This window comes from Kryptolebias marmoratus, linkage group LG21, assembly GCF_001649575.2.
Source record: "Kryptolebias marmoratus isolate JLee-2015 linkage group LG21, ASM164957v2, whole genome shotgun sequence".
Taxonomy (NCBI): domain Eukaryota; kingdom Metazoa; phylum Chordata; class Actinopteri; order Cyprinodontiformes; family Rivulidae; genus Kryptolebias; species Kryptolebias marmoratus.
The window spans coordinates 5,705,621-5,715,694 of NC_051450.1; positions in this window are offsets into that span (position 1 = coordinate 5,705,621).

Genomic DNA, 10,074 nt, shown 5'->3' on the forward strand with positions numbered 1-10,074 from the left:
GCCACAGTTTCTAACCTAATTTGGATACTTTGTTGACTACGTTCTCTGTGCACCTTGATCTTAGGTTCTTTGCCACGTTACGGAACTTCGTGTCTCACGGAAACTTACCTTGGACATCTGGATACTCACCTGGACAGGACTACTGGCTTCTCGTCTCCTGGATCACCGAGAACACCTCTTTCATCTCCTCCACGCTGCTGGACACCTCCTGGACCTGTAAGAGCAAAAACACTAATTCAGCCACCCAACAGTGCTCAGCTGATTTGTAGGATTGGTACCCGAGACTCACCCTGTTCCTCTTGCCTTCCAGACCATTACCGGACCTGATTCACTGTAGATAATTTGTCACCTGTAAATAAATTCACTTACCTCTAGCTTTGTCTCTGTGTCTGGTTTTGGTCTCGCTCCTGGACAAATTACTCCTGCGTTCATGTCAATTTCAAGCGATTTGGTTTGGATACCTAAACGGTTATTACAATTCCAAGCAGCACACGTTCGAGGCATTTTACTATCTCCAACTCCTTACTCCACAAAGATGGCGCCGATGTAGGAACGCCGTTCAACATTTTATGGGGCGTCTACATAATAATGTCTATGGTCGTCCGTCCCCCCCCCCCCTTTTTTTTTTTTTACCGGTCAGAGCGTGGGTGTGTCCGACGCTACTTTCGACGGGTGCAGGGCAAGCGGCATCTGATGTATGTTTCAATTCCGGCAAAGCAGCAGTGATGATTGTGGACAGATCGATCAGGTCAATTTCTCCTCGCTCCCACACAAACACGAAAGCACATAAAAGGGCACACTGACAAAGGAACCACCTCACTCACAACGTGAGTATGAATACGCCAAAGCTTATCTGTACTCGGCACACAGCAAATGCCACACGGAAGAGCGTAATGATGCATCTGTGACCACACTCCCAGAAACGCTGAGTGATGTATCAATCAGCTAGTGCCAATATGCAGTCACTGACGCTTTTATATTGAGTGCCCTCTAATGTTATTGACAGACCGAGCAATTACCTTGGCAGAAGATGGAGTCTCCGCCTACTTCCTGCCACACTATGTTTGAAGGCATCGTAGAACATGCAAACAGGTTTAATAAAGACTAGTTAGTGTCACAGTATTTTAGAAAAAACTACAGATTGTGTGCAGGACAGTCAGGCAACTTGGACAGGCAGTGAAGAAAGCCAGAAGAATGCTGTATAAGGAAACACTGACTGTATAAATGTAAACACTGCACCTGAGGGGCTTTATAGACTAACTAGATCCAACTCTTTGGCATTTTCCAAGCAGCCACATCTGCCCCTGCTGGGCCACATTAGCCATTAAGCTACTTTGTAAATACTTGTTATTAGGAGTTTGTAGATGTGGGTTGCCATTTATTCTAAAGCCTTTTTTTGTTTCTTTCCGAAGGCAAGAGATTGTCATTTGTCTCTTTGTTTTATTACATAAAAAAGTGGAAACAACTGTGATTATTTGGTTTCGTTTATTTAGTCTTGACCCACTTAGAAGTTGGTAAAAACTTAATTTCTAAACACTTACAGAAAAGTAGTGTATCTGTTCAGAATAATACAAAAAGCCTCTTATACTGAACATAGAAAAAATATTTATTTACACTCTAGATTTAAAGTACAGATACTGTATTCCTAAAAACAACAGAATTCATTTTTCATGGTGCAAATAATAGCCCTCCTGGTTGTATTCAGTGTTTTTAAAATAAGAGGAGAACTATATAATTAACGAGGGTTATTTTCAATTGAAAGTAACACAGTTTGAATTATTGTTAAGTGTAGACATGTTTCTATTCTAGAAGTCAAATTATGAAATGGTCTAAGTGATGAGTTTAAAACCTAAAAAATCAAAAACTGATTTAATAATTTTGTTTAATAATGGATTATACTGTAAAATATTTTTATGCAAAGATGGTATAGCATTTCAAATCATGTAAATGTTTTACTGAGTTTGTTTTTTGGTTTGTAATTTTTGAGTTTGATATGGAATGAGCATAAGCTTTGGCTTCTGGCCTTTTCCTTTTTTGGTTCTTTTGATACATATTGGTATTATAATTATTTTAATTTTATATAATCCCCCCCAAAAAATCTTTGCATATGACCCTGAGATTGTTTTGTAAAATTACCTGTAGTGAATCTGACAGCATAGAAACAAGCTGAGGTTTTAATATCACACTCATCACTCAGTCATGTAGAGATTCACAGAGGTTTGACAGCTGGATCAACTCTACTTCCCCATTTTCAGAGCTGTGCTGCTCAGGAAGCTGTGAGTTGATCTGACTGCTGCATTTCTTGTCCTCAGCCAACTTTCAGAGGGGTCAGTCAAAGTGGACTGACACTTGGTCATCTGTGCACACACAGATCTCTGCGGCATTCAATAATATTATTTTCCTGCTGAGTCGTGTTGCTGCTGTGTTACTCTCCTCCATGCTTCACATGTCAATGAGGGCTTCATCATTGTGTTTCTAGATATATCTTTTTGAGAGGGAATAATTCACTTTTTATGAAGATGCAGCCTTTCATATGCATACGAAGCCTGAATGGAAAATGAAGCAGGTCTGTTACAGGGCAAGATTGGGAGTGGATCTACAAGAAGTAATTATATTTGTGTGAAGATTTCATGAAAACATTCCTGCATTGGGAAAATAAAACTTATTAAAAAAAATAAATGAGAATGTCATTCTGTGGTCATGCCAAAGTATTGATCTGCAAGGATGAGCACATTTGTGTTTTCTCTTGATTCACATGGATGAACAAAAGTTACATATATGTTGATGTTTTTGAGCCATGACCTTCAGTGTACATTGTGGCTGATTGTGTGGCAGCTGGCACGAGAATAACATAGCTCCTCTTAGTCTGAGTTGATGGTTCCCAACTAGAAGAACATGGGATTCTCCCTCTCAGTTGGAATGAATCTCTGCCGCGAGGAAGAGTTCAATAATCTGGAAGTCTTGCTCATAAGTGATGACAGGATGGAGCAGGAAATGGATCAATGAATCAAGGCCTAGTCTGCAATCATGAGAGTGCTGATGTCCATTTATTGTTCTATTTACAGTCTACAGTCTATTGACAGTCTCACCTTTGGTCATGAAATATGGATCCTGACCAAAAGAAAGATCCAGCAAACAAGGGGCTAAAATGAGCTGAAACTGAAAATTGAAAGAGTGAAGAGCTCCATCATCTGGAGAGAGCTCAGAGTAGAGCTGCTGGTCCTACTTAACGAAAGGAGTCAACTGAGGTGGTTCAGGCCTCTGATTAGGATGCCTCCTGGACACATCCATCTGAAGTTTTCCAGGCACATATCTGTATCTGAGGGAATTACAGTTAAAACCAGATGCTTACATATACTGTATAGAAAGACACATAACAATTTTTTTTCTCACTGTCTGACATTAAATCAGAATAAACCTTTACTCTTTTAGGTCAGTTAGGATTCCCAAAATTATTTCTGTTTGTGAAAATCTTCCTTATGATGGACTTGCGACCTGTCCAGGTTGTACCCTGCCTGTCTTGCAGTGACTGCTGGAGATAGATACTAGCTCCCCGCGACCTGGAATGGAGAAGCGGGTAAAGAAAATGGATGGGTGAATGGATGAATTTATATTTTATAAAGGTATATAGTCTATTTAATTATAGATAAGTTTTGCTTCTGAGTAGGTCAATGACTGTCTCACGAGAGTGACTGAAATCTATAACCGATATGTAGGCAAAGAAAATTCCGACCAATTGGGCGAGGATAGAGAAACGTGAGAAACTCAACTCTGTCTCTTATTAATTGATGACATCTTCCAACGTGTCTCTGCAGCTGTAAGAAGGAGCTGTGTCCTGGCAGAGGAAGCAAAACTAGACACTTTAAGATGTCATGCCATCCATGAACAACAATCTTTTGATGAATATAGGTCTGTACCCCACATCTCACTGGTCAAACCTGTTGTGGCAGCAAAATAACTTCCAGGCACTGTTAGATGAAATCACTCAAACAGGTTTATTTATATGTTGTACAAAAATATAGAGAGCATTAAAGACAAATAAGAATCAAAGCTCTGCCCCCCCAAGTCCACACAGGAGCTTTTATTAAAGATATTGAAATACTGGACCAGAAGGAGGAGTTAGGGAAAAGCAAGTCAGTCTGTTTCCCGTGAGGAGAAAATTCAACATCACTCCTATAAACAAGCTCATTCTGCGAGAACCCATGGCACTTGGAATAGAAGTCATAACATAATCAGGACTTATCAACAACTTGTGTTACCCTATAATAAATTCTCCCATTACAAACCCCAGACTAGCTGCTGACAGGATGTGAGCCCTTTTGAAGTTATATGTAAACCTTGTACAGATTGGGTACTCATAGGTTCAGGGGGAACCATGTATTTAACACAACTTGTTGCCTTTAAACAGAATTACTCTGTTACTGCTCATTGTGTTTGCACTGTGGACCTTGTTTCTGACACACCACATTTCCTATCCTGTTTGCTCTCTCCATAGGCAACCGCTTCCCTTCAAACAGTCCCTTCCACCATCTGGCTTCAACATAAGTATGATTTAGGACTGATTACCAACTATGAACCATACAGCCTGGAGTTCATGATGTCCCATATCCTTCAGTCTTTTTTTTGTGTAAGGCACCTTCAATGCAATGTATTATTTTTTTGTGGTTGACATTTCTAATGCTCTTTTCCTGTCCCCATTCATCCAGATTTTTCAGCCAGTTTTGGTATGCTTTGCATATTCTACAAAAGTGGCTCTCCCAAAGCCCTGATCACAATCCCATAGAAACATTGTGGACAGAGCTAAAAAGGTGTGTGCAAGCAAGGTAGCCTACAAACCTGACTCAGTTACACCAGTTGTGTCAGGAGTAATGGAACAAAATTCTATGAAATTATTGTGAGAAGCGGTAGAAAAATCCCCAGAACATTTGAGCCAAGTCACACAGATTAAAGGCAATGCTACCAAATATGAAGTAAATGACTGAAGAAAGCAATAAAAAAGTTTTCTGAAAAATTCTCCCTCTTATTATTTGAGCATCTAGTAAATAGAAATAATTTGGGGAATTCTATCTGACCTAAAACAGGAAATGTTTCGTCTGACTTATTGTCAGACAGTGAGAAAAATGGTTATGATGATGGACAGAAGGATGAATGAATGGATGGTTAGATAGAAGTTAGGTGGAAGTGCACAAATGGAGGTGTATGTATGTGTATATATCTAGCCATCCATTTTCTTTACCCACTTATACTTTTCTGGGTTGCTGGTTTCAGAAGCTAGTGTCTATTTCCAGCCATCACTGGACAAACAATCACTCACACCTAGGGACAATTTAGAGTTACCAGTTAACCTAACATTCATGCAGCTTTGCATACCTTACTGCTAAAATAAAGACCAGAAGAAGAACAGCGCCACTTACGGTGAAACACAACTGAGGTCAAATATTTTCCTTCAATTCCACGAAGCTGAAGTTGGTTTCTGATTCAGAAAATGGCTAAAGGGCGATTCCAACTAAGTTTTCACTACCTTCAGCATCTTTAATCTACTCTAGTTAAAAAACTACAACACCTAGACACTTCAAACCTGGAGCAGATTATTCTGCACTGATTGCAGAACATTTAAAGCCAAGTGTGTGATCTGTGAAACCTTAATCTAATTTGTGAAACCTGAATAAAGGGGGATTTTAGCACTTTTTTTTTTTACATCCGGACCACACTAGAACTGGTCCAGCTCCAAAACTACAACACCTCACTGGTATTTGATAAAAAGGTAAAATCTATGCTAAAATCTTGTGTTTTGAATCAACATTCATATAAACTAATTCATGTCAATTCAGTGAGTCATCATGGTTGTGCCCTGAGTCCTCTGTTGCTTAAGATGACATTGGGCCCCATGAATTTATAAACACACACAAATACATGTCATATACACATTCAAGTCACTTGTTTTAAATAAATGCTTCTATTTTAATTAGGTTTTGGTCTTCATTGTAACTGATGTGCAGGGGGATAATGAGTGGTTGACCTCAGTATTTTTTATAGTCTGGCTATGGCCCTGATCTCCAACACTAACAGTATCCATTATGGATGCTGTTACAAAGTGTAAGAGTCTCAAATTAACCCAACATGCATGGTTTTTAGGCTGTTGTAGGAAACTTAGGTACCTGGAAACAACCCTGACATACAAGGAATAAACATACAAACTCCACACCAAAAGGCCCAAGGTAGATTTTCCTTCCTCTGAGGAAACATTGCTAAGCAGCTCAACTTGGACTCAACAAAACAGTAATTGTTTTAGCTATAAAGATAATGAATTAGTTTGTTGCTTCATGTTGACCATCCTGCACATGACTTACAGCCCATCACCAAACACCAAACAGGCAGAGAAAAGACACTTTTTTAGATGTACTTGAGGCAATATGAGTCACTAGCGCTATAGCACTGGTATTTAAAGTTTATTGGTTAATCACACAGCAACCAAATCTTCATGTCTCACAATCTTAATATTATTATTATTATTATTATTATTATTATTATTATTATTATTATTATCTGATATGTTTGTGTTTTCTAAATTAAATATGACATTCCAAAAGCAATCAAATTTTTAATTTGTCATCTGTCCTGAAGCTTGTGTCATTTCATGATGTCTATCCAATATTTTCCCATAATAAGCCTTTTTAGCTGGTAAATTATTGCATTCATACAGTAATATGATACCAATTTAGGAGAGATATGATACAGATTTCTTTATAGTCAGTTTTCATTATGCTTTACATATAAAATAAAGCCAATAATGTACCTAACTCACCTTGAAAAAACATTTTACTCAACTAAAACAGGAGACCAAATTTTTTTCTACCAGGTTTACATAATAGTTTGAATACTGAATCAGCATTCACACTGTTGTTTTAAAGTTAAAATTTTTTTGTTTGGTTTTTGCTTTCTACTTCTGCCTACTTTGAGCTATTTTAAACTCAAAACATTCAGCTCACTATGACTTATGGTTTTTCGTAACCTTTATAATTTTCAAAAAGTTACTTTATTTTATTTTAAAATTTATTCACAAATATTTTCTATATAGATAAATACATTGAGATCTCACCAGTTTCTTTGTTCTCTTTGAAATCTGGAGTCTGCATACTTACTTTATTTTTATCTTCTTATTCTGACTGTAGCTACCATTCTGCTAGCCTTTTGATATTTTACACTTTTAAATAACATTTTGCTACTTTTAGATTTTAGTTAGTATTTTGTTTAGTTTAGCTTTTAGCTAGCCTTTTGCTATTCTTTCTATGTTTACTTTCTGGTGTTTTTGTTTACTTTTAAGTTAGCCTTTTACTACTTTTTATTACTTACTTTCAATTTACAGTTATAAAAAATGTAATTAAAATTAAAGCTGAATTTCTGTCTCATAACCTGACTCACTGCATATTTTTTTCCATATTTGGAAAATAAAAACTGTAGTCTTTGATAAATAAAATTTGTAAATTGGTTGCTAGGACTGTGCGTGTTATTTGTTCTTTTTTCACAAGTTTCAACAACTCTTGTTGGCTGAAAGCTGAAAAGTTTTGGAATTATTGATATAGAATAGATATAGACCTAATGTACACTAGTGGTGGGCCATCAGGGCCAGCAGGGCCTTCTCTGCTGGCCTAACATAACCAGAATACATGATCATAATTATGATAAAGGTTAATTTAATTTTTAATTTACTTTCCCTAGATATCTAAAATTATTCATATTCTCTTCATGTCATATTATGCTCCTTCCAGTGCTGTTGTTTTTAGGTTAGAGTTTTTATCCAATCAGAATTCAGCTATCTTATGTTGCCAAGCTGTATGAAATCTGCCCGGGCCTTCAGAATCAACAATGTGGGCGTCTGTGCACTGTAAGTGAACAGGCAAATACAGCTGATAGATAGTTGCGATAGCCAATCAGATCACGAGTTGTGTCAGTAAGGCCCTCTAGCTAACCTCATGTTGAACGTGACATTTACGCGTCCTGTGATTGGATATGGATACTTACGAGTTTGAGCCGGGACAATGCTATGCAGATCAACAGAGTCACACCCGGGACTGTTAACGGTTAAAAATCTTTTTAACCCACAATGGCCAAAGAAGAGCAACACATTGATTTGGTTGCTGATATACTTGCAAGGCTGTTTTCAAGACAAACTTTTCAAGAGAAGCTAGATCTTGTTAGAGGAGGATGGCCGACCCCGGAGCTAGCTAACCTGTCCCAGAATGGATTTTGTGTTGAAACAAGTGTTTTGGGGGACACAGCCGTTTTGGTGAGTGCAAACATTTTATTTATTTTATTGTTTTACTTAGTTTTAGTAGCATACCAGATATGTTTAATTGCTGATGCGGGTTTGTTGATTTTTAAAATGCGCTGGATAATAGCCCATTTTGTACACAACTGAGGTGATGCAATGCCAAGTAGTGCTTAAGTGTGTTTCTAATGTGGGATCTAAAGGCAGTTCTTACACCGAAATAAATGAGTGCCACTATCTCTCCTCAGTGCCAGAACACGGGGGATTCTTTAATTGTCACATCTATCGTCATCACAAAATCCACAAAGATCCCGAAGTATCTTTGAAACTGGGCATATTTAAACAGATGAAATGCATTGATGTGTATTGCATACTTCTGACCAATCACAAACTGGTCAGAAGTTTACATAACCCCTACAACACTTAGTCTGGCTCAACTCAATCTCAAAATAGACACAGTGTTCCAGGAAACGTCTGTTATCATAAACTCCTTGTCCTGGAAAGTTCTGGCAATAACAACCAACTGCCTCTAAGTTATAGAATGAAATCCTCTTCCACACTAACTACTCTCCAGGCCTGGTGTTATAAATGCTAGCATAATCAAAGGTATTTATTGACTAAGTTGGACATCACTGAAGGCCTAAGTGTGAAATGTACCGCACGCCACTGATGTAGACAAATGCTGTTTAGGATTTAATTTACACTTTTCTCATTTTACAATTTTCCAGGTATGAGTCTAGTCAGATAATAAACAGAATGCTTGTTAATTCATTGTACATACACAATCTCCTCAAGGAACCCAAAAGTAATAATAATGAAAAAAATTCTACTTTTTGGTTTTGAATTTTTTAATAAGAAATGTATTTAAAAAAAAGTGATTCAGCTCTTTTAACACCAAGTGCCTCGCCATTTATGTTGTTGATTTTTTATTTCATTCATAAAAAGTTCAATGATTGACATCTGAAGAAATGTTTTTTGAAATATTTAGTTTTACATGGTTTGGCAGTTTTACAATGTGGATCTCCTGCTGCAACAATGAGAGATAATTTTAGTTTATTACTTAGATTACTTCTGCAGATCTCCTCCCTGGGCTGCCACCTTATCGTGGTGGAGGGGTGTAGGTGTCCCAATGATCCTAGGAGCTATGCTGTCAGGGGCTTAATGCCCCTAGTAGGGTCACCCAAGGCAGACAGGTCCTAGGTGAGGGGCCCGATGAAGTGCAGCCCAAAGACCCCTTATGATGAAGAAGATTATTGGACACAGTGTTCCCTCGTCTGTGGGACTCCGGAAGCAGCTGACAGGTACCGGCAGTCCAAGCGGCATGCGGCTCGGGAGGTCGCTGAGGCAAAAACTCGGGCATGGGAGGAGTTTGGAGAGGCCATGGAAAAAGGCTTCCGTATGGCTTTGAGGCGATTCTGGTCCACCATACGGCGTCTCAGGAGGGGAAAGCAGTGCAGCACCAACACTCTTTAAAGTGAGGGTGGTGTGCTTCTGACCTCGACTCGGGACGTTGTGGGTCAGTGGGCCGAATATTTCGAAGACCTCCTTAATCCTACCGGCATGTCTTCCATTCAGGAGGCAGAGCCTGGGGGCTTTGGGTCGGGCTCTCCAATCTCCGGTGGTGAGGTCACCGAGGTGGTTAAAAAGCTCCTCGGTGGCAAGGCTCCGGGGGTGGATGAGATTCGCCCGGAGTACCTTAAGGCTCTGGATGTTGTAGGGTTGTGTTGGTTAACGCGACTCTGCAGTATTGCGTGGACATCGTGGGCAGTTCCTCTGGATTGGCAGACCTGGGTGGTGGTCCCCTT